The sequence below is a fragment of the Rutidosis leptorrhynchoides genome, chromosome 1 (genome assembly GCF_046630445.1).
Source record: "Rutidosis leptorrhynchoides isolate AG116_Rl617_1_P2 chromosome 1, CSIRO_AGI_Rlap_v1, whole genome shotgun sequence".
NCBI classification, from domain to species: Eukaryota; Viridiplantae; Streptophyta; class Magnoliopsida; order Asterales; family Asteraceae; genus Rutidosis; species Rutidosis leptorrhynchoides.
Window position 1 is genome coordinate 353784563 of NC_092333.1, and position 25620 is coordinate 353810182.

The window sequence follows — 25620 nt, forward strand, 5'->3', positions numbered from 1 at the left end:
TGAATTTTATATTTAAATTGTGTGAATTTAAAAATAAAAATTTACTTTATCTCATTAAGTTAAAAATATGATTTTTAAAATTCGTCGTAAGTTGAAGACTAGGTCTTTGAACCGAAATTGCTTTACCCAAGGGAGGGACGAGAACTTTTATTATCATTATTTTTAATCTTATTGAATTAAAGTATGCTAAAAACATTAAAAAACCAAAAATCTTAGCTTTTAAAACAATCGCTACAAAAAGAAAAATTTTAAAATTTTGTCGAGGAACGGACTAGGACATCGATCCGAAACTACCTCGTCCTAAATAACAAGGGAAACAAAATTTTAAAAATTAATTACTTAATTATTTTATAAGTTAAAGATTATATAAAAAAAAAAATAAACTCCGCGCCTCGCGGAGTTTGAAGGGTAATTCACCACGAGTCGCGGAGGGATCGGATTACAGAAAAAATAAAAAGAGCTGAAACAGCTCAGTCCACACAACACACAAAGAAAACACTGCGAAATAACTGCCGGAAAAACCCCCAAAAACACCCCCAAAATCTCAATTTTTAACCGTTAATCATCAAATCTTTTACTAAAATCATGTTGAGAAGGATGCTATCAAGGAATTACTCAAGAAAAACGGTAAATTTCTACACCTAAACACCATTTAATCCGAAAATTAGTGTTCTTGAGCAATTTTTTCCCCAATTTGATTTTGATACTTTTTAGTGTAATTATGCTTAAATTGTTTATGTATTATGCTTGTATAACCTAGATTGATGCTATTTAACATGATTAGAAGCCTTAAACTTCAAATTTTGAGTAATCTAGGGTTTATGTTCTTGAGCAAATTTGGGGCTTTTTGATATAAACAGGTTATGGCCGATTTTTGTCATGAATTGTTGCTAAATTAAGTAGTGTAACATGTTTAGGTAGTTAAATGATCCAAACTTTGAGCCTAAACATGATTTTGAGATTTAAAGTGGACTTTTTCAAGTCTAAAATTCATGAACTTGATTTTTGAGAGATAATGCCATTTGAAACTTGTTTAATTGCTAGTAATGATTATTTTGACATGTTATTTGAGTTGAATGCTTATGAACTTGGCGAACATTTTCGTATATGCTATTTTGAAAAAGTGTAGATTTGATGAAAATATGAAAATGAGCTTAAGTTTGATATAAATTGATCATGTCATTGTAATTATTTTGATTGATGATTTTGCTGACACTAATGCATATTTGGATGCACAAAAATTGTGTTTGATGTGTTTTGCAGACTGAAAGGGGTGAATCTTCATCCCAAGCTCGCAATGCTCCTGCTGAGAATGCAGAACAACAGGAGGTGGATAACTACTACAAGCAAGATATACCTCATCCAGTCATGACATTTTCTGATATGCACTTGGAAGAGTTGCACCCGAACCTGAGATTTGACAGACTTTGGATAGATTATCCAAAATACCAAAGGGGTTTGCATACTCTTCATTCTAAAGTTGTTGAGGTACCTAGGGTCATAGAATGGGGACCCTTAAAAGCTGTAGAATTGGCCGGGCCAATTAGGGAATTACTTGCACAGAGGTATGGTAATTCTACTTTTAATGACTGGGTACGTTTATTCACCATGCGTAGACCTGTATATAAAGTATGGTGTGAAGAATTGTTGTGTAGTATAGAGTTGAATGATCGGGTAGCTAGTTTAACCGATCGATCTTTTATTAGATTTTTGTTAGGAGGTTCAATGCGCCACATGTCTTTACTAGACATGGCTCAGGCTTTACGTATATATACGCCTGAGGAGTTAGCATCTGCCGATTGTAGAGGATTGATACTAAATGGTAGAAAGATAGATGAAAATTTTGATACACATGGTGTATGGAGTCAAATGACAAGCCATCACCGTTTCAAAAGGGGAAATTACTCTTATTTGGATATAGATAGAGCTGAATTAAGAGTAATTCATAGGTTTTTAGCTAATTTGATTACACAAAGAGGTAAGAACAAGAAAAAGATAAATGAACAGGATTTGTTTTACCATATGTGTATTCGAGACCCACAAAGCGCTGTAAGTATACCTTATTGTGTGGGTTATTATTTATCAGCTATGGTTAGGGGGATGAGACCGCATAGCATAATAGGAGGTGGTATTTTTATTACTTTGATTGCTGAATATCTCGGTGTGGATATAAGTCGGGGGGGATTATTAGTCGAAGAACCAGAACCCCGCGATACTATAGGTTTAAATGTATACCATGGTGCGAAAGTTTTGAAGAGGCGAAATAACGCCGCAGTACAATACCATGGTAGACATCCACAGGTTGAGAGAAACCAACAGCAAGGTAATGTAGGAGGGGGAAATGAGATACAAGAAATGCAAAGGTTTATAGCTTCACAGGAGTACGAAAATGCTAGACAGAGAGCATTTGAAGATTGGCAAGTTCATCAGAACCAAATCATAGCTCATTGCCAACATATAGGTAGAAACTATATTCCTACACCAAAACCCATATTCCCTCCCTGGTCTATAGAGATGCAACCACCATATCCTACGTATAACCCTGCCGAAGCATTTTATAGCACCTATGGTTATGCTTGGAACCCCTATTGGTATCAATATCATCCCTAGTCTACTTAGTTTTATTTATTTTGTAATTTGTAATGTTGATACGTTTAATACTTATGTTAATATTGTAATAGTTTTTATAATTTTCTAACTTTTATTCTTAGATTTTAATAATTTTTGAATGTGGGGTAATATACCAAACTTCAAAAATATGTATATATGTTTGCAGTTTATCTTATGTACACAACAGGGTAAAACAACGCATTTTCAAAGACTGGCATTAACTTCAGCAAAAGCAACTAATTTTGACGACAAGATGCAAAATATATGTGAAATAACAACAAGGCGGAATGAACAAATGATGTGCACCATTTATCATTCAGCAAACAAACGCCAATATATTTGGAAACTTTGGTAAAATTTAATCATTTTCGCACAAATCACCCTCAATAATTTAAATTGTTACTGATTTCTTGCAAATGAGGGCATTGCAAGATCTTAAGTGTGGGAAGGGGTTAAATTCTTTCGGATTTTATAATTTTTATCTTAAATACTTGGTTACCATTAAAAATACTAGTAAAGCAGTAGTTGTATTAGAATCTAGTTCTCTCTGATAATAAAGAACAGCCCTAGTCTTATATACTGACTACCCAATTCTAGTAAAAATTTTCAAAATTTTCAATTAAATGAACTCAAAATCATGTTTATACATATTTATGAACGATAAAACTAGGTTTTAACACCGAAATTATTGTAACCTCGGAAAGGACATAAATTGAGAAACAAACCAAAATGTTAAAATTCATTTAAAATGGAATAGAGGACGATGAAAAGGAAAATAAAAGCCAAGTGTGGGAAAATTACCAAGTTATCTTAAACATATGTCACATATTTCTGTAACAAATAACTGAAAATACTTTTGCTTTGGACTAAACTAAACTGTTTTACCCAATGAAAGAAAAGAAGAGATGGATCTACACGATGAACCAATTCCATCATTAAAAGGAAGTAAAGTCTTCCGAAAAAAGACACGCGCTTCTTGATTTAGGTCAAGAAGTTGTCGTCCAGACTAGCTGTAGGTTGACGAAAAATCTAGAAAAGTCATCACTAAAATCAGCAGGAAATCCACGGACCTCAACATAAAATAGGGTCGCCAAGTGGTCAGATTTATCCTAACCATGAGAAGGATTTATCTCGTACAATGGGGGGCACCATGCAAATTAGCTTGATAAGACTAATGAATCAGATCCCCAGAAAGGATAATCTCCTTAAAAGATCAAAAATCAGCTTTTAAGCCTGATATTACTCAATCCTAGAGATTGACCTTAAAGATTGAGAATTCAAACTCATGGAATTCAATGATATCTAAACTCGAGCTTGAACAAGAAAATATTTTGATCAAAATTACAAACCGATTTGTTTTCTGAAAAACCCATTTTCAATGCATTCATTACCATTGAACGTAAAATCCTAGGAATTCACCTGGAATTCATTAGGTCACCTGAACTAAATCGGGTGTCAACCGTCAGAACGGTGGTTGCATAGTGGTCAAAGACAGGACCTTGTGCCAGACCAAAAAATCATAAGGGTGAGCTTTACTATTGCTCCTACCAAGGATAGTAATTGCGTCCAACACGTTATAGACCATAATCAAATGCATGGCATTAGACATTGCCTTAACAGTTGCTTGTTCAACGCTTTCCTTTACAACCGGACGGTAGTTTACCGAAAGGTAATATACGGGACAAGTAAACTGGACGTGTTGCTTTCCAAATACAAGGTTAGCAAGTGGGTGACAAAAAACCATAAGTTTTGAGCTAAAATTTTCAAATCTGAAACCCACCAAACCCACAAAAATATTTTACAAACACCGGTAAAGGGTTATTCCGGAAAAATTATCTAGGGTAAAGACTAGATTTAATTTTCAAAAGATCAAATGTTTTCATAAAGATCCAATTTCCTTAATGGATCTAAATTTTTATAGTCATGTGGGACTGTAAACCATATCGTTATTACCATTGTTTATACCGCCGTATAGAAATCACTGATGTACAAAGTGTGAAGAATAAAGAAGTGATTCTAGTATTTCAAGACGACATTGCTTGAGGACAAGCAACGCTCAAGTGTGGGAATATTTGATAATGCTAAAAACGAACATATATTTCATAGCATTATTCCTCAAGAAAGACAAGCTTTTAGTTACAATTGTTCTATTTAAAAGTGATATTCGTTTAAATAATAAAAGGTGAAGATAAAAGACAGATTCGACGAATTGAAGACGCAAACGACCAAAAAGCTCAAAAGTACAAAAGACAATCAAAGAGGTTCCAATTATTGATAAGAAACGTCTCGAAATTACAAGAGTACAAGATTCAAAACACAAAGTACAAGATATTAAATTGTACGCAAGGACGTTCGAAAATCCGGAACCGGGACATGAGTCAACTCTCAACGCTCGACGCAACGGACTAAAAATTACAAGTCAACTATGCACATAAATATAATATAATATTTAAATAATTCTTATAATTATTTAATATATTATATTTATTTAAAAAACCGTCGGTAAACAAAGAGCCAAACTTGTGTGAGCTGTGAAAGCAAACTCCGCGACTCGCGGAGTTTGAAGGCCAAAAGGGCCGCGAGTCGCGGAGCCCCAAACTCTGAAAATCCCTATAAAAGCAAACGAATTCTGATCGCAAAAATAATCTATAATCTATCTCTCTCAATATATACGTAAATATATATATATATATAATTTATATTTTAATTTTAATTTTAATTTTAAATCCTAATAATAAGGGTATGTTAGCAAATGTTGTAAGGGTGTAAGTCAAAATTCTGTCCGTGTAACGCTACGCTATTTTTAATCATTGTAAGTTATGTTCAACCTTTTTAATTTAATGTCTCGTAGCTAAGTTATTATTATGCTTATTTAATCCGAAGTAATCATGATGTTGGGCTAATTACTAAAATTAGGTAATTGGGCTTTGTACCATAATTGGGGTTTGGATAAAAGAACGACACTTGTGGAAATTAGACTATGGGCTATTAATGGGTTTTATATTAACTAAACAATACCTTGTTAATTTAATATACAAACTTATAATTTGACGTATTTATATATAACCACATACGCTTGACTGGGTACGGTGGGCGGGATATCTATAAATACCAATAATTATTCATTTTACCGGATACGGAACTGGATTAATAGTTAATAGACTTGTTGAAACAGGGGTGAATTACATTCAATGGTAATTGGTGTAATTGTTAACAAAGTAGTAAAACCTTGGTTTACACGCAGTCGATAACCTGGTGTATTCATTAAACAAAGTATTAAAACCTTGTTACAATTCGAATCCCCAATTAGTTGGAATATTTGACTTCGGGAATAAGAATAATTTGACGAAGGCTTTCGCTCTTTATATTTATGACTGATCGACTATTATGGACAAATCCGTATGGACATATTAAATAATCCAGGACAAAGGACAATTAACCCATGGGCATAAAACTAAAATCAACACGTCAAACATCATGATTACGGAAGTTTAAATAAGCATAATTCTTTTATTTCATATTTAATTTCCTTTATTTTATATTTAATTGCACTTCTAATTATCGCATTTTTATTGTTATTATATTTAATTGTACTTTTAATTATCGTACTTTTTAATTATCGCAAGTTTATTTTATCGCACTTTTATTATTCGCAATTTCATTATCGTTATTTACTTTACGCTTTAATTTAAGTCTTGTATTTATTTATTATTTTACATTTGGTTTTAACTGCGACTAAAGTTTTAAAATCGACAAACCGGTCATTAAACGGTAAAAACCCCCCTTTATAATAATAATATTACTTATATATATATTTGTATTTTTATAAAAGTAAACTAATATAGCGTTAAGCTTTGTTTAAAGATTTCCCTGTGGAACGAACCGGACTTACTAAAAACTATACTACTGTACGATTAGGTACACTGCCTATAAGTGTTATAGCAAGGTTTAAGTATATCCATTCTCTAAATAAATAAATATCTTGTGTAAAATTGTATCGTATTTAATAGTATTTTCTGCTAAAATTAATAGTATTTTATACCTCTCTGCTAAAACATCAACAAACTTTGCTTATCGATCAGAAATATTAAATCATATATAGAAATGATTTAAAATTAGTCAAAATTTTCTGGGTCGTTATAGTACCTACCCGTTAAAGAAATTTCGTCCCGAAATTTGCCAGATGCCGTCATGACTGACAATAAGAATATTTTAATGATGATCACGAGTTGAAAAATAGAGTTTTATCACCATTGAGTAATATGGATAAAGCAATTCGATTACTCAAAGCGTATGAGAGAAGCTATCGCAAAAGAGTGAAATGAGGAAATTAAAGGTTCGTCTTAACTTTTGACGTAGTCCCGGTTGATTTTCGAAATTCAAGGAATTTAAAGAAAATCTTCATAATCTAAATAAGATTTGATTCTTTGGTAATTGCTGAAATTAGGATCCTCTTTGATTAAATGTGGTAATCTGCCTCGATTGTTATGTCTGATATTTTGCTATAAATTAACCTCTTCCGTTTCATAATTTTCACCAATCCTATAATATTCTTCCTCATTTCATACTTCCAAAAGATCTTGACAATGCTTAATCCAGTCCTGATCTTTGACCTCATCCTGACTATCGCAACCATCATCCTTCTTTTCCAACTCCCACCGGAGGAATCCGTTTACTTCTACTTCGCTCTTGGGGTGGTGGTTTTCATAATCCTTCCTTGCATCTGTCTTTCCATAATTATTGACATCTACGGTTAATGATCTCTTCTATTTGCTGTGATTTATACTCCTCTTTATATTTCAAAGCTTTGTAGGTATGAAGTTTCAGATGAATATAACTAATGTTCTAAGAAAGAAATGGTAATAGCACGATCTGACTTGTTAAATTACCAGAAAATCACGGAAAAGACCGAATCATCAAAAAATTATTTTCTTGATATGTTTAGAGGTTAAATAGAATGAAAGAGTTATGTAACATGGCACATGATAAGGATATGATCTGTGAACCTTTATCACGTTCCATTAGAAACTCAGCATGACTTACTGTAATATAACCACGTTGGCCGGGAGTCGTTATATTATATTAACTCATGCTTCAATTCCCAACACTTCTCCAGAAACATTCATAATCTAAACTCGAAGGTTTCAGAAGTTGAGAAACTAAAACAGTTTTCTTTATGATTTAACACAGATAGTGCTAAAAGATAAATAATCTAGGGCAATGATAGCTATGAAGATATCTTCAGAATATCTCGAGGATATTTATACCGAAAGATACGATGATATTTTATAATTTTAAAATATCTAGAATCAAAAGATGATATAGAAAATTTTTTCTGCAAAGGTTTAGAATAACGAGCGAGGTGTTCGCTAAAGACTTCACCAGACACTGAATCATTTGGATTCTTTGAAGGTAGATTTAGTCTTTGTGATTTGTCCACAGCCTCCTTCATGGTTTGCTCAATCCATTTTTCAGTACCAAATTCTCTCTTGAGCTTTTCCAACCTACCATTCTTTATCATTAAACTTTTGGCTGTTAATGCTGTACACAGTCCTTGCTGCTTCATCAGCTTTTTCAAAACTTCATAGTACTGATTCGTAGGCTGAAGTGCTATTCCAAATTTCAGAATTATAATTCTAGGAGATAACGTTATATGTATATATATAATTGTTATCGTAGAGACGCTGTGAGATTCGAGAATAATTATTGATACTTCCTGGTATTTGGTATGGCAATTATCGTTACAAAATGCAGATGAGTAGATGATGGGGTTTCAATGAATATATATATATATATATATATATATATATATATATATATATATATATATATATATATATATATATATATATATATATATATATATATATATATATATATATATATATATATATATATATATATATATATAGTGATTTTTCGGAGAGACTTACGCCAAAGAGTAGTGAAGTTGTTGTCACGTTTACTGCTAATGTGATGGGATATAAAAGGTTCCCCGGTAACAATGATGGAAAGAGTAATCGTAAATATCAGGGTTATAATAAGGCTACCCCGGATGAAAAGTCGAAGTTGTCTTGCTGAAGCTGTGACAAAATTTGCTACTTTGAAAAAGGGATTGTAAGGTTGTTTTTGGTAATAAATGCCAAAGGGTCTGGCATGGATACGTATTAAACTTTTACTTAGGTTTCGAGATTTTCCAGGTGCATAACTATATGCATATATTCTTTGTATGTATCATGTGATTGGTTCATTCTCTCGATTGTTCCTTAGTTGAGGTGTTTTTAAGAATTTTGAAGAGTTTAGATGCAGGTTGTCATTGTCAATATCCGTATGATGAAATTGTCGTGAATCTTGAATGATACGAATATCTTTCTGAGTTTGTGAATAAAAGTGATGTTCTAGTATAGTATGAATTTAAAGTATGATTTTGAAAGATGTAGAAATCTAAGGGTGATGTTTCCTGTAAAATCTTGACTTGGATTTCTGATCTGTCCAAAATCAGAATATATAATTGAATTTGTTATGAAAATGGCTGTCCTGATATTAAAGAATGTACATCGCTGTGAAAATAGTGAGTAGAGTTAATGATTATTGAATTAGAATTGAAGAATGTATAGTATAACATATTAATTGTGAACTTATATATTTCCCGGGTATTACCAACCCGTTAAAAATTTTACAAGTAATATTTTGTATAGAAGAATTTTACTACAGCCTGTATGATATATATATATATATATATATATATATATATATATATATATATATATGTATGTATGTATGTATATTTTCTTCGGATGTAATACAGATTTAATGAGTTAATATACTATTAAACGCATTTGATTTTCGGCTGGAACTAGAAATGAATAATCTATAAATTATTAGAGATTACATCATCTTCGTAGAGTATTTCACTAATGTAATCAATACTTCATTATTTATTCTTATTGATATTCCTCGGTGAAGGATGTTGGTGCTCGTGGAATTCTTGTGAACTTCACAAGGCACGAATGATGTTTTTCTAGTAAGTTTTGAATACATCGTTAATGAAAGTGTAACATCAAACATGTAATTGAGTAATACACTTGGTTTATTAGGAGATGGAATTCATTGAGTTGAAACAGAGATTGTAGTTAACGATGGTTAAGTAGTACATCATAGCATATTAGTAATATGAATTAACCGAGTAGTACTTACCCTTAAAAATTCATACGTAATAGCTTATTACGAAAAGATATATTATGATTTCCAAAATTCATATATATATAATATATAAATTCTTTGGAAATAATGAGTTAATACTCCATAACTCGTTATTTCAATATACCCATTGGTGATTGTGGTGTTGATATCGTCATTGGTTATAGAGCTGGTGGAGCTTTTGGTGCTATAGGTGTTGCTGGTGTTAGTGATACTGATGATGATGCTGGTGGTACTGCTGGTGATGCTTGTATAACAAGTCTAGCTTGTAAATCACACACCATTCCTGTTAGGGTTTCTATTCTCCCATCTATCATCTCTATTCATTCACTCATCTGATTTACGGTTAGAACTAGAATAAGTAATCTCTAAAACTTTAGATATTACATAATCGCCATAGAATATTTCTCCAATGAAATTATGAATCAATACTTCATCGTTTATTGTTGTTGGTACTCCTTGGTATCTATGGTGCGTATGACGTTGATGCTCGAGGTAAAGATTGTGATGTTGAGGCATGTGATGTAGACGTTGTTGTTGGTGGTGGTAATGGTACTGGTGTTTATGATGGTGGTACTGTTAATGTCGGTGTTGCTTGTGATGCCTGCAAGTTGTGCATCATACTCTCCAAAGCCACTACTTGAGCGCGAAGCTCGTTGACTTCTTCTAGTACACCGAGATGATTGGCGGTTGGAACTAGTGAATGAATAAGATCTAGAAGTTTAGATAATATATAATCGTGGTGGAATACTCTGGAAATGAGGGTGAAAATGGTGTTTCGGACTGGTTCGCCGGTAAGTGCTTCAGGTTCTTCGCCAAGAAGGAAATTTAGTGGATGGAAAGGATCGCCTTCTTCTTGTCTCCATTGATTAAGTCAGCTACGAACCCATCCCCAATCCATCCAGAATAGATGATGACTAATTGGTTCATCCATTCAGGTTACACTGCTTTCGGAGCTCAAGTAGAATTCCATATCGGAAGAGCTATCGGAATCTAGGGAATTTGAACTAGATGCGGGATCTATCTTGCATAATCAGGGAAATGATTGTTGATATGAAATAGATTATAGGATTTAGATTGGTATTCTTCAATACATAATTTACATATGCATATATAATACCATAATCCCATAAATTACGGAGAAATCTTCGAAAGATGTCAGGCAAAGTTTATAATAACAGATATGCTAAGATATGAATTCGTCTGTATACTATCTATGCAATAAATGCATGAAAACGTGTCTAGACTAAAGAATGATAAGTATGTAATTTTTGATAAGAAATGATAAGCAAAAATCGGTAAAAACAGATATGGTCATAGTCCAGACTCACTAATGCATCCTAACAATTACCAGTTAAACACACTAATGCAAATTTTGGTTCCCTATGACCTCAATCTCGGATACCAACTGTAACGACCCGTCAAAATCGCTAATGACGCGGTACGTTATTCATTGATTTCATAGTGAGGTTTTGACCTCTACATGATACATTTTGTAAACATTGCATTCTTTTAAAAAGTCACACCATAAATGAATATCTAATTCCAAGGTTTTTGACATCTGATGATTTCTACATATAGACAATCACCGTAAATAATAGTTTACAATAATACATCTGTTGACAATGCAGTTAAAATAAGATAAATGGTGATGATTTTGTGAATGCAAAGTTTTCTCGAATAAAGCATGTATGACTCCATACACATAGCTTGTATAACGTATAAGCAAACAGCAGAAGACTTCTAGTAACTTGAGAATAAACATGCTTAAAAGTGTCAATACAAAGGTTGGTGAGTTCATAGTTTTAATATTGCACATGATCTGTATATAAAGGTGGACCACAAGATTTCAGTTATTTCATCCAGAAACATTTATCAAAATATTCTACAAGATTGAGCACCCTGGTAACTAAGCTTTAACGTTATAATAAGTACCTCTGTTTTAACATACATGCAACCAACAAGTACAATACGCGCAATCCAACGTGTACTAGTATACATCTATTTTATAGTTCAGGCTAGGGTTTATATACCTGAAACAGACGGGGATGTTAAGCCCAATGGATCCATATACCACTATTCGCGCCCACCAGTTCTTATAACCGGCAGTTACTAGTTACCAAAGCTAAGGGATATTCGTTTCAAACTCGGTGTAGAATATAGTATGTACTTGTATCCATTGCATTTAAAATAAAGTACATGTATTCTAAGCCTAAAAATATATAAAGCATTTAAAAAGGGATCTATAAACTCACTTATAAATATTGTGGTTCAATATTGTAGGAAAAGTATGCAGACGCAACGGAGATGACAAATGAAAGGTTAGCCTTTGATTCACGAGCAATACTCCAGAACAATACCCATAATTTCCTTAGCTAAAACCCATTTGAATCCGATTTGAAAATCACCCGAGACTAACCCCATCGTAGTATTTTATGTAATAATAATAATAATAATAATAATAATAATAATAATAATAATAATAATAATAATAATAATAATAATAATAATAATAATAATAATAATAATAATAATAATAATAATAATAATAATAATAATAATAATAAATAATAAATAATAAATAATAAATAATAAATACGGAGCACTCTTATGTGTGTTTGTGATGTGTAGTCACAAAAATAAGAAACCAATTGCATTATATAGCCACAAATATCTCGACTAGTACATGCATATATATAAGTTTCTTTTCCATAATTTTTAATATATATATATATATATATATACATATATATATATATATATATATATATATATATATATATATATATATATATATATATATATATATATATATATAATTTACAGGCAACATTCCAACAAAATGTGGACAGCCGTCACCCTTTGGGTTACATCACCTTTTTAAAAATTGAAATCTAGCAATTTTTATCTTTGTTTGACATATTACACTATAATAACGATTCAATTATGCTTTTCATGCATCTATTGTTCCATAACTAATTTCATCCATGGAATCACTACTTTGTTAAAAATATGAAACATGTCGTTATAGAAAATTTTGTTGATAATTTAAAAGATAGCAAATGAAATAACATTGGTTGATACCAGAATACTTTAATTCAAACTTGAAAGTCTACTTCGAGAAAGGAATAGACAAGATTTTGAATTGGGTTAAATCTATTTGTAATTAATAGAATATTAATAATTAATAATATTAATATAATAAATATAATAATAAAAAAATTAAGAAACGTGATAAAGGAAAAAAAAAAAAAAAGAAACAAAGTCACCATCATGTGTTATCACTTGTGAGTATATTTTGGTTTTGTCACTTTTTTTGTTCCCGTGTTTTAGTCACGGACCGCTATTTTATGCCCTGTACTAATAATTAATGGTAAAAAAATCATAAAACTTTTATATTTTAGGATAAGGTTAAAATATTTATCTTTGTCATGACAGCTAGAAAAAAAACAAGTTGTAAAAAGAAACTTTATTTAGCCGCCATCTTGTTTGTTCTACCCGTGAATGTTTCATGTTTTTATACTATATATTTCCTACTATATTTTAGTGATGGTGTGAATTATGAATGAGGGTAAATAATTGAATATGGGATGTAACCATACGTTACTAGATCATAAAATATGTCTTAATTAAGTACTCCATAGTAATTTAGCCTCCTAACATGACCGTTAATGTTTTCATAAAAAAATGAATTAATCATTACGTTTTTATACTTAACACAAGTAGTTACTAATTGTAATATGTTACATTTACGCAAAATTGTCTTACAATATAACATGGTTATGAGAAACATAAAATGAAAATTAAGATTAATATATATATATATATATATATATATATATATATATATATATATATATATATATATATATATATATATATATATATATATATATATATATAAATATAATTCGTGAATCATCGAGATGGTCGAATGGGTGAATGAATTTATGAAAACAGTTCAAAATTATTGAGACTCAACTTTACAAACTTTGCTTATCGTGTCAGAAATATTAAATCATATATAGAAATGATTTAAAATTAGTCAAAATTTTCCGGGTCGTTATATCTGTGGTGAGAAGATTCTCCGTATACCACGCGAGACTAAAGATGTGAAGAAGCTAGATGTATTAGTTTATGGAGAGAGATGTAGCCCGAAGCTAAATCTTATTAGTTACATGAAGGCACAAAAGGTTATGAAGAAAGGGCACTTTGCTGTTTCAGCACATGTGAAGAAGCTAGAAACTGAGGAGAAGAGCATGGATGATGTGCGAATTGTGAACGAATTTCCCGACGTCTTTCCAGAAGAATTACCGGGATTACCTGTAGTGACCCGGAAAATTTCGACTAATTTTAAACCAAACTCTCGATACGATTCATTATCTTTGACACGATAAGCAAGGTCTATAATGTTGAGTCTCAAAAACTTTGAACTGTGTTTATATATTCAGTTAACCTTTGACCATTCTCGACGATTCACGAATAACTATTTGTAAATAGATAAATATATATTTAAAAATGTATATATGTATATTTTAATATAATTTGAAATATTATATTACGTAGTTATTAGAATTAATTTTGTAAAATAAAATGATATAAGTAATAATAAATTTATTATTAAAATAAATATATATAAAGTATATTGAAAATACATAGTTGGTTTCGAATTCATTCTGTAAACGCTCGTAGCACTCGTTTGTCATCTTAACAGTTATTAATCAAGTTAAAAACGAGCTTATATAATTTTAAATTAAAGGGTGATCCGAAAATGAGTTATATAAGTTATAGGCTTATTAAAAGTATATTTAGGACCTAATTATTTAATTTTAACACTTTTTATATTTTACTCATAAATGAGAGGGACAGTTGATGTAATTTTTATTTATCAAATTAAGGACTAAATTTTATACCATAATGACCAAAATAAATAAATATAGCTAAATTAAAAATATGAGATTTTTCTGAGACCTTTTTATCCGCCACTGATGTAACAACGGAGTACGAAATAATACAAAATATCCGATGGCTCACTATTTTCTTTTAATCCCACGTTTGTTGTGATTTAAGTAATATACTATAGTCTAATTGATTGACTTTAAAACATCAGAAGCAAACAAATATGACATCAAAAACAATAGTAAAGTTTTCTTTGCAAAGTGGAGCACTGAGGCGACCATTTGGATCATAATAATTGTCTACGAATCAAATACGAATCAAATCAAACATGATATCACAAGAAAATCACGGTTATAATAATAATAATAATAAAAATTAATTAAAAAGTAAAATCACTCTTATGTCAAAAACAATTTGGAAATAGGTGTCGTTTGTTAATTTGTTTACCAAATGGTACTGATTTAACATTTTTCAGTTCCATTATATGTTGGTAAATTTTCATAACATTTTCGATCATTAAAAGTGCCACTACTATAAAGTTTGATTGATTGTTGACTTTCTTATTCATATTAATATACATATATATTCATATGCATATAACTACCACCACCCACAACCCACATCCACCGCCCTTCTTGTTCTTTTTTTTTTCGTGACCTGCAAACACCATTGCAGCTATTTTCTGCTGTTTATCTTTCTTGTACGAAACCACACAACCATCATCAAACGTTGCTGCTCAAACTCTCTGGTTGCATTTGATTTCAAACCCAACATCACCAACTACCAACGTTAAATATCATCACTACTGCAGCTCATGTTTTCTGTTTTCCATTTCAATATAAAAGCAAAACAAAGAAACCCATTACTATTATTAGTGCTTCTGTTTTTGTCCAAGAAATAACCCACAACGAACCCGTTTGTTTCTACTAGCGAAACTCATCTTGCTTACCTCTATGATCATCTCACTCACCTTCCACCTCCGGCCACCATCACCGCAAACAACCGTCACCTGCAAACAAACTGCTTCATACATCTGTTTCTGTGTAATCGAGCTCCACATAACGAAGTAGCTGCTATTATGTTCCTGTTGTTGCCGCTGCGAATATATTTTATTTATGTCTATTACTGTTACGAATAATAAGAATGATGATGATATGAATCATTATGATAACGATGAATGATAGTAAGGAAGACGATGATGATACCTGAAATAGATGATGGTAATTCGAAGAAATTGATATGGGTTAATGAAGATGATGATGATGTGACTATGATAATGAGATGATGAAGATGATAGCTAGGAATGATAATGACCCGATGATGAATTATAAATCAGAAACCCTTTTATTTTTTTTGTCTGTTGACTTGCTTCGTGATTCCAGTATACCAAAACAATTTTTAACCCTTGGGCCAATTAATTATATAAGTGGGCTTGTGTAAAGATTGGGTTACGAAAATTCTGTTGGGCCGTAATTACTCTTGGGTCGAAGAGATTAAGTAAAAGAAGATAGAAAACAGAAGTAATCAAGTTAAATAAATTTTGGTTTCGATTATATTCAGAAAAATGGAATTAGTCGAGTGGTTGGGTGTGTTTGTGGGTTAGCAAGAGGTTGAGGGTTCAATCCTGGGCAAGGGCACTTATTTTTTTGGGACTTATTCCTTTGAGGTTCGTGAATCCGAGTCCAACCCTGCATTGTTATATGTTGTCCTATGTATTTTTACTACAAAATACATTAGGTGAGTTCATTTGATTCCCTTTTACTCTTTACATTTTTGGGACTGAGAATACATGCGCTGTTTTTACAACTGCTTTATTAAATGCTTTTGCAATCTATATTTTTGGACTGAATACATGAAATGCTTTTATAAATGTTTGACGAGAAAGACACAAGTAAAACATTTCTCGAATGAATTATTATGCAGACAGAAGTTCTGCGGAGTATTATTGAATTATGTGGACATGATAATTGCCACCATTGAATTATTTGGACATGATAATTACCACCATTGAATTATGTGGACATGATAATTGCCACCAATTGATGTGAATGTTATATATCGAGAGAATGATTTTATACACAGGTTATGTGTATGATATTTTGTGCACGAGATATGTGTACGGTTACAAAGATTTGTTAAAATGGTTTTGTACACGAGAAAAGTGTACTGTATTTAAAAAGATATCGCATGTATATTACAGGTGGGTACAGGATTCGGGCCCATTTGTACGATGCAGGATTTAAATCTTGTGGTCTATCAAAATAATGAATTTTATTGTTTTATGATAAACCTATGAACTCACCAATATTTTGGTTGACACTTTAAAGCATGTTTATTCTCAGGTATGAAATAAATCTTCCAATGTGCATTTGCTCATATTACATGGAGTCGTTCATGGCATATAGAGGTCAGAACCTCGCAATGGGACCAACTGTTGAAGAATTCGTCCAGATGAATTAGGATGGGTCATTTCAGTTGGTATCAGAGCGGAGGTCTTAGCGAACCAGGTCTGCATTAGTGTGTCTAATTGATAAGTCGTTAGGATGCATTAGTGAGTCTGGACTTCGATCGTGTCTGCATGTCAAAAGTTTTGCTTATCATTTTCGTGTCGAAAAATACCTGCTTGTCATTCTTAGAGAATCACTGGCTTATCATCCTTAGTCTAGACACATCTTATTGCATTGATTGCATGATTAGTGTATAGACAAAATTCATATCTTAGCATATCTGCTAATTCATATCTTAGCGTATCTGTTACTGTAAACTTTGCCTGTCGTATTCCGTAGATCCCTCCGTAACTTATGGGATTTGAGTATTATATATGCATATGTAAATTATGTATTACAAGGTACTAATCTACATCCTATAATCTATTTCTTATCGAAAATTCATCATCTGATCGTACGAGATGAATCCCTCAACCAGTTCGAATTCCTCGGATTTCGACAGCTATTCCAATATGGAGTTTCGCCTAAGCTCTGAAAGCAGTGAGACCGGAATGGATCAACCAATCAGCCATCCCCAATTAATCTGATGGGTTCGTAGTCTACTAAGTCATTGGTGACAAGAAGAGGGCTATCCTTTCTGTCAACCGAATTCACCTTTCGGTGAAGCACCTGAAGCGCTTACCGGCGAACCTGTTCGAGACACCATTTTCTCTCTCATATCCAGAGTATCTGGTCACGATTATATTCTATCCACAATTCTAAACCTTATTCATCCGCTTGTTTCAACCGACAATCATCCCGGTGTAATAGAAGAAGTCAACGAGCTTCGCGCTCGAGTAATCAATTTGGAGAATATGGTGCAAAACGTACCAGCTTCAACAACATCTCCAGTATCAACAGTACCACCAGCACCAGTAGCTTCAACGTCACATACCTCAACATCACAATCTATACCCCGAGCATAATCTTCGTTCTACATGGTGATTATGTAATCTCTAATGTTTTAGAGATTATGTATTCTAGTTCTAACGGTAAATCAAATGAGTTTAATATTATATTGACTCATTAAATCCATGATTACATCTGAGGAAAATATATATGTAAGTATATTTTCATAAAGTTTGTAATTAAAAAATATTTTGTACAAACTGTTAATGGTGAAAATATTTTATCGGGTAGGTAACACCCTAGAAATATTTAGATTTCACATTAATAAGTTACACTGTACATTCTTCGAATCTGATTCAACAGTCATTTACTATCCTATTTACAACCACCGATATACGTATCCGTTCAATGTAGAATAACCATTTTCATCCAATTTCATATTTGGATTTTGATTTACCAGAATCCAACAAGTGGCATAATGAAGAAAACATTGGACAAAATAAAATTTGCTAGAAACAAACAAATTAACTATGAGAAAATTTGTTAAGAATCCACGCTAACTGTTCCTAGCTAACTGTTAATTCCTTATTACATTTATTTATCGCAATTTATTTCTCGCAATTTTATTTATTGTCATTTAATTTCTGTTATTTACTTTACGCACTTTATTTATCGTCATTTAATTTCTGTTATTTATTTTACGCACTTTAAATATCGGGACACGTATACAAGGTTTTGACATATCATATCGACGCATCTATATATATTATTTGGAATAACCATAGACACTCTATATGCAGTAATGTTGGAGTTAGCTATACAGGGTTGAGGTTGATTCTACAATAATATATATAGTTTGAGTTGTGATCAAGTCTGAGACGTATACGGGTCACGACACATATTAATTAGTTCGAATATTATATATTAAACTATATATGAATTATTAGATTGTCAACTGTGGACTATCGACTGTAGACTAATAACATTGGACAATTAAAAAAATGAATTAAAATATTAATTATAACATATGAAACTAAACAATTCTTTAATTTTGCCACTTGATTTCATCTTAAACCTCATTTGTATCTTGACGATTCCAATCTGCGTTCAAACATTTCATAATTCTTGAAAACACTTCAATCGAGAGGATGAACCAACCGCACTTCATCTACAGAAGGAAAGATTTATGCATATAGTTATGCACCTGAAAAACTCTCAGAAACTGAGTAAACGTTTAACACATATCTGTGCTAGCTCCTTTGACGTTGTTATCACCGAAAATAACTTTGCCATCCCTTTCCAAATTAGCCAATTTTGTCACAGCTCCAACAAGACAATTTCGACTTTTCGTTCGAAACAATCTTATTATAACCTTGATATATATGTGTGCTCTTTTATTGTTATCGGAGAACCTTTTATATTCCCCCGTATTACCAGCAGATGTACAAGCAACCTCGTTGCTCCTTGGTTTAAATCTCGCTGACAAATCACTATATTTATCTATTGAAGTCTTATCATGAACTCATCGGCATCTTGTAACGATAATTACCATACCAAATACTGGGAGGCATCAATCGATAATCTCGAATTTCTCAGCGATTCTACGACAACAATTATATATATATATAAGTATATATAAATATATTCTATCTCTTGGATTTACAAAACTTCAATTCTGAATTTCTGAAAAGCGCTTTAGTCTATGAATCAGTTTTCCGAGTTTTGAAAAAGCTGATGAAATCTTTAGCGAATACCTTGCTCCTTACTCTAAATCCTTGCGGACGAATTTTTTCATCATCTTCTGATCTTAAATATTTTAAATTCTAAAGATATCATCGTATCTTTCGTTATAAATATCTTAGATATTTCTGAAGATACCTTCATAAATATCTTTATTCGAAATTATCTATCTCTTCGTGCTATCCGGGTTACGTCATAAAGGAAACTATCTTAATTTCTAAATTTCTTTAAAATTCGAGTTTGAATTATGAATGGTTTCTGGAGAAGTGTTGGGAATTGAAGCATGAGTTAGTATAATATAATGATGTCAGGCCAACGTGGTTATATTACAGTAAGTCATGCTGAATTTCTAATGGAACGTGATGATGGTTCACAGATCTTACCCTCATCATGTGCCATGATACATAACTCTTTCATTCTACTTAACCTCTAAACATATCAAGAGATTATTTTCTTGATAGTTCTATCCTTACCGTGATTCCAGCAGTTTGCTAATTAATCATGATATTACATTTTCTTTCTGATTAGAAGATTTCCTTAAATTCTATTGTCATAACCCGTCCTTAACCATAAGAACGAGTTAGATAACGTATGATTTCATTGCGAGGTATTGACCTCTATATGCGACATTTTTAAAAGAACAACTGCATTTATCTTACATTACAAACCATAACTCTTATTTTAATACAAGCTTTAGACAATAAAAAGATGATTATCGTTTAGCGATAATCTTAGACTTACAAACTTTACATGTGATGATAACAATACGATTTCTAGCATATTTTACATTACAAATCCTCCGATATGCAGTTTTATTTTTGACACAAATATGCATACTCAAGATCTTGTTTAAATTCAACATGTTGCAGCAGAAGCTTTTAGTTATCACCTGAGAATAGACATGCTTAAAACATCAACATAAAGTTGGTGAGATATAGGTTTAATGCCGGCAGCGATATAAATATAGACCACAAGATTTCATATGTAAACATTTTAATAAAAATATTCTAAGTGGTTGAGCACTTGATAACCATACTTAACATTTAATCACGTCGCATATTCCCTTTATTATGAAATCTTACTACACCGTACCAAGTGTAGTCACAAAACGAAGTACTGTGCAACAGTTGAATACTGGTCGTCCAGTCCGGTTGGGGTTGTCAGGCCCGATAGATCTATCAACAGGATTCGCGTTTACAATACCGCTGTAAATAACAGTTACCAAGCTACAGGGAAGTATGCCAGTGGTACAACTCAACGTAGAATATATTTTTCAGTTACTTGTGTCCATAACGTAAAACATAAAATACATGTATTCTCATCCCGAAATATTTAGAGTTTAAAAGTGGGACTATATACTCACTTTCGTCTTGAAGATATGTAATTTTTGACTTGGTCTCCGATTGATATCACAAACCTAACCATATATAATATATCAATACCTTTTCTTTTTAAACAATCGTCACATATATATACTTATAATACTTTTAATACTTTTAATAATTCCTTAGTCCGTAGTTAGCAGTTCGATGTTAGTAATTCAATTTTAAATGGTTCATTTTTAGGTGTTTAATAAACCCCCAACGAAATAAATAAAACCCCCATCGTATATGTATTGGTCGAGATTAATCTTGACCCACGGTACCGGTGTTGTCAAATGACGTGTTGCGTACATAAAGTACCGGTGTTGTCAAATGACTTGTTGCGTACAATCATGGGATCTTATGATTAATCTTCTCGTATTGTTTACGGGTGATCCTGAACCATATAAAATTAAATTATGAGTACATATATATAAAATATCATGTTATTTTAAAAAGATGTGATTTATTTAATTTTCTCCAATTATTTTCGTAGCTAAACTAGTCTTAGATATCCGATCTCGTTTTGGTCATAGTTTCTTCGTTACAACTCCGTTTTCGTTGGTTCAACTTGCCACTTCCTTGGATCGAGTCCTTCTTTAAGAATATGAACTGTAAATACCTTAGTTTGTATTCGAAATCACAGGTCATAGGTCAAACTTTAGTGAAACTTATGAAGTTAATCATTTTCCATCATGTAAACAACCTTAAATGATTATTTTTCTAAAAATACTTATACTTTGAGTTAAATCATGAAATTTTTATGTGTTATCATATTCATAGTAAAAATCATTTTTCCAGAAAATAAACCTCCAATTCAAAGTTTAAGATGGTTTTTAATTATCCAACCCAAAACAGCCCCCGGTTGCACTCCGACGTCGTAAATTCAGTTTTTAAGGTGTTCTTTGAAAAACCAAGTTATACCTTGTTAAATTAGCATATATTTATGATATATTACAGGTCTTGAAGTATTTTAAAAGTTAAGTGAGAAGGATCTATTTAGTTTGCAAACAAGTTTGAAAACATTCAAACTATGTTCTTGTTGTTAAAATTTTATACCACAAAATAAGATAGCTATATATATATGAATCGAATAAGGTTATGAACAAAGTTACTACCTCAAGTTATTTGGAAAAGATTGCTGTAAAAGAGAAGTAAAAATCTAGAACCAAAAGAGTGATGGAGTTGGATGAAAGATTGGAAGTAAACTTGTGTTCTTGAAAGGATTCTTGAAGTGTTTTTGTAAGGTTTTTCTTATGGTGTTTAAGTGATGTTTTTATGGCTAGATCTTCATGGATACTAGCTGAATGGTTATGGAGTTTCTTAAGAGTGTGTTTTTGGTTAAAGAAATGAGGTAATAAAATTTGAAAATGAAAGATGTATTTAAGGCCATAAAAACATGATTAATGGAAAAACATGGACAAAATTTTATGTTGTATTTTTATGTAATTAGTCATACTAAACATCAAAAGTAATTACCTTATACATAAGGCATGAACAAGAGAGTTACCTTATACATAAGGCATGAACAAGGGCTGGTTGGTGGTGATTTGATGTGTATATACCAATAGTAAATACGTATAGAAGCTAGGTATGATACGAGTACATATACTCTAGATATACGTATAGAAAATCTTGTGAAAAATGGAATGAGAATTCAAATATAGCTATCTTTTGTGAATATACTTATATTGTTTTATGTATTTAAGTCTTTAAAAGTGATTAAATACATTACATATACGATATATGTATAAACATTATATGTTATAAGTATTTATGTCAAATAACGTTACGTATGGTTATCGTTTTGAAAACTTAAGTTAGTAGTTTCAAAATATACTTATAACTTATTGTTATTAATACAAAATGAGATATTAAAACATCCTTAGATCATGTTAAATATGTATATATACATATATATACACAAACGTATAATTATCATATGTTATATAGTTCGTGATATCATCGGTCAAACTAGACGGTCAAACGTTGTGTAAAACTCATTTCAAAAACATAAGTCTCAACAATTTGGATTGCTTATCATGTTGGTAAGGTTTAATTTATGTAATTATTAATCTTATAAGTATAGAACGATCGAAAAAGTGCGGGTCATTATAGTACCTACCCGTTAAATAAATTTCGTCCCGAAATTTTAAAATTGTACCTATTTTGCGTCATCGAGAAACAAGTGTGGATACTTTTGTTTCATCTGATCCTCTCGTTCCCAAGTAAACTCGGGACCCCTTCGAGCATTCCAACGAACCTTAACGATCGGTATGTTGCTCTGCTTGAGCTGTTTAACTTCACGGTCCATGATTTCGATTGGTTCTTCGACGAATTGTAGTTTCTCGTCGACATGGATTTCTTCAAGAGGAATGGTGAAATCTTCCTTTGCAAGACACTTCTTAAGGTTTGAGACGTGAAAGGTATTATGTACTCCGGCGAGTTGTTGCGGTAACTCGAGTCGATAAGCTACCGGTCCAATGCGTTCGATGATCTTGAACGGGCCTACATATCTTGGGTTTAGTTTACCCCTTTTTCCAAAATGTATTACACCTTTCCAAGGTGACACCTTTAACATAACCATGTCACCGATCTGAAACTCTAATGGTTTCCTTCGGACATCGGCGTAGCTCTTTTGGCGACTACGGGCTGTTTTCAATCTCTCCTTGATTTGTACTATCTTTTCAGTAGTTTCATGTATGATCTCGGGACCAGTTAATTGTCGATCTCCTACTTCATTCCAACAGATAGGAGATCTACACTTCCTCCCATACAGTGCTTCAAATGGCGCAGCTTTAATGCTCGCATGATAACTATTATTATACGAGAATTCTGCTAACGGTAAATACTTATCCCATCCGTTTCCAAAATCGATCACACATGCCCTGAGCATGTCTTCAAGAGTCTGAATTGTTCTTTCACTCTGGCCGTCAGTTTGCGGATGATATGCGGTGCTCATATCCAAACGAGTTCCTAGGGCCTCCTGTAGTGATTGCCAGAACTTTGAGGTAAATCTACTATCACGATCAGATATAATGGAAATAGGTATTCCATGCCTTGAAACAATTTCCTTTATATACAATCGTAATAGTTTCTCCATCCTATCCGTTTCCTTTATAGGCAAGAAATGTGCAGACTTGGTGAGACGATCAACAATTACCCAAATGGTGTCGTATCCCCAGGCAGTCTTTGGTAACTTCGTGATGAAATCCATGGTAATACCATCCCATTTCCATTCTGGGATTTCTGGTTGTTGAAGTAACCCTGACGGCTTTTGGTGTTCTGATTTGACTTTGGAACAAGTTAAACATTCCCCAACATATGTTGCAACGTCTGTCTTTAAATTAGGCCACCAATAATGTGTCTTAAGATCTTGGTACATCTTTCCAACTCCAGGATGTATCGAGTATCTTGTCTTATGTGCCTCGTTCAATATCAACTTCCTTAATCCACCCAACTTCGGTACCCAAATACGATTTGCAAAATATCGAATTCCATCTTCCCGTATAACGAGTTGCTTCTCATACTTCTTCATTATTTCATTTCCTATATTTTCTTTAGTAAGTGCTTCTCGTTGAACTTCTTTGATTTGTGAGTTGAGATTCATGCGAATTTGTATGTTCATCGATCGTACTCGAATTGGTTCTCGTTCCTTTCTGCTTAGTGCGTCAACCACCACATTCGCTTTCCCGGGATGATAACGAATTTCACAATCATAGTCGTTTATTAACTCGACCCACCTACATTGCCTCATGTTCAGCTGTTTTTGATCGAAAATATGTTGAAGGCTTTTATGATCAGTAAACACAGTGCATTTAACCCCATACAAGTAGTGTCTCCATATCTTCAATGCAAACACGACTGCTCCCAGTTCTAGATCATGCATCGTATAATTCCGCTCGTGAATCTTTAATTGTCGGGATGTGTATGCAATAACTTTCTTCCGTTGCATAAGAACGCAACCAAAACCTTGTCGCGAAGCGTCACAATATATTTTAAAATCATCGTTCCCTTCTGGTAACGATAAAATAGGCGCCGTAGTTAACTTCTTCTTTAGTAACTGAAATGCACTCTCCTGCTCAGAGGTCCATTCATATTTCTTCCCTTTTTGCGTTAACGCTGTCAACGGCTTAGCTATTCGGGAAAAATCTTGAATAAACCTTCTATAATAACCGGCTAAACCCAAAAATTGGCGTATCTGCGTTGGTGTCTTAGGAGTCTCCCATATTTCAATGGCTTCAATTTTTGCTGGATCAACCTGAATTCCTTTGCTACTAACAACGTGGCCAAGAAATTGCACTTCTTTCAACCAAAAAGCACACTTAGAAAATTTAGCATATAGCTGTTCTTTTCTCAACAACTCTAATATTAAACTTAAATGCTGCTCATGCTCTTGCTCACTCTTGGAATAGATAAGAATGTCATCAATGAAAACAATAACAAACTTATCTAAATATGGACTACAAACTCGA